Source organism: Benincasa hispida, chromosome 11 (genome assembly GCF_009727055.1).
Source record: "Benincasa hispida cultivar B227 chromosome 11, ASM972705v1, whole genome shotgun sequence".
Classification (NCBI taxonomy): domain Eukaryota; kingdom Viridiplantae; phylum Streptophyta; class Magnoliopsida; order Cucurbitales; family Cucurbitaceae; genus Benincasa; species Benincasa hispida.
In genome coordinates this window covers 39,264,655-39,266,691 of record NC_052359.1, presented here as the reverse complement: position 1 = coordinate 39,266,691, position 2,037 = coordinate 39,264,655, and positions in this window count along the sequence as shown.

Below are 2,037 nucleotides of genomic sequence, written 5' to 3'. Positions count from 1 at the left end.
AGTTATAAATTGAACCATCGTACAAAAATTCGATAAAGTTGTTATTGTAATTGTAATCTTGAAATCCAATAAACTAAGGTCCTGAGGCTATTTAATGTAGTTGAACTTTATGTAGTGACATAAATGTGGATCAAGTTCAAATATATAGGGAAAATGGTCTATAGTATATGAATAAGGTTGGACGCCTTATTCTGGGGACACTATGGATGCGACCCACTTTGTAGTTAGTAACAAACGATGTGATCCTGAATCGTTCATATAGAGATATGTGAGTGGGGGCATCTTATGCAATGAGTTTGCATAAGACTGAACCATGAAATAGTCAATTTTTACATTATAAATGCCATTTTATGTATAAAACTGATTATTTCGTTAATTTGATGACCTAGGTAACTTAATCTTAATGTATAAAACCTAGGTCTTGAACAAGGGTCCCCACCTCTCCTTGGCCCGAGAGGGATTCGGTTTATAGGTTGGATCTTAAACCAATTGCTCCCCTACTAACTCATATGGAATAAACTAGAACAGTATGATAAATAATTTGAATTGTTCGAATTAGAAGAGAGAGAAAACCGACAAGTATTATGTGATATGGTGGTCGGATTTTCAGTTTTAGAGATCCAGCTTTAATAATGTGATTTAAATATCAATAATATGAATACGTTCATATTCGGAAGCTCGAAAATAATGGAAATGGCCAAAGATGTAAAAAGTCAAAGAGTTGACTTTTCGACTTTGAAAAGTCAAACTTTGACCAATTTATATTCAAATGTGATTTGAATTTCAAGAAAATGAATGCAGATTCATGCTCGGGAGGTCAAAAATAGTCAACATGGAAAAAATCATAAAAAGTCAAAATGTTGACTTATGTGATATGGTGGTCGGATTTTCAGTTTAGAGATCCAGCTTTAATAATGTGATTTAAATATCAATAATATGAATACGTTCATATTCGGAAGCTCGAAAATAATGGAAATGGTCAAGAAATGTAAAAAGCCAAAGAGTTGACTTTTTGACTTTGAAAAGTCAAACTTTGAACCAATCTATATTCAAATGTGATTTGAATATTCAAGAAAATGAATGTGGATTCAATGCTCGGGAGGTCAAAATTAGTCAACATGGAAAAATCATAAAAAGTCAAAATGTTGACTTTTTGGTCAAAGTCTCGAGTTCCATCACAAACATGTATCTATACTGGCCGACTACATGTGTGGCTGTCCTAGTCACACAAAATTTATCTCTCCACCTAAATTTTTAAATTGATAATTTTGAATTTAAATATCAATTATCTGAAAACAGACTTTCACCCATAATTTGTAGTATATATGCTCGTGCATATCTTATGACGGTTTCCTCGTCTACATCATCTGTGAGCTCACGAAATCGTGTTTCCTAACCATATTAAACTTAACCTCGATCCTTTAATCTTGTCCTGCAGGTGGGGTCGCACTGAGGTATAGTTGAAAAACTTCTAACCAGTCATCGTACATCACTCCGGTGACCGGCTCACCGTCAACAGGTAACCCCAACAACACTTCTATGTCTTGTAGAGTGGATAGTGCACACTCCAACAGACATATGGAATATACGCGTCTCGGGCCTCCATCTCTCGCCAAGGCTGTGATCAGATGCCAGTCCAACTGAATAAATCCTAATCTGGTAACCCCATAGAATCCAGATGTGCGCAGTAGCGGTAGTTCGAGGTAGAGGGGGACAGTGCGCTGGAGAACTGCCTCTCGACGCCTGCAAGATATTTCTCCAGTAATACGATCTCGCCATACAACAGATGATCGATGAATGGACTGGTCGAACAAAACATCAGGATCAACAGGTCCCGATGATATTTAATTTCTCAATTAAAAAATATGTAACAACTTAATTAAAAGAATAATGTATAAGTTAATTAAAAGAATAATGTACAACTTAACTAAAAGAATAATGCACAAGTTAATTAAAAAAATAATATACAAGTTAATTAAAAGAAAAGAAATAATGTACAACTTAATTAAAAGAATAATGTACAACTTAATTAAAAGA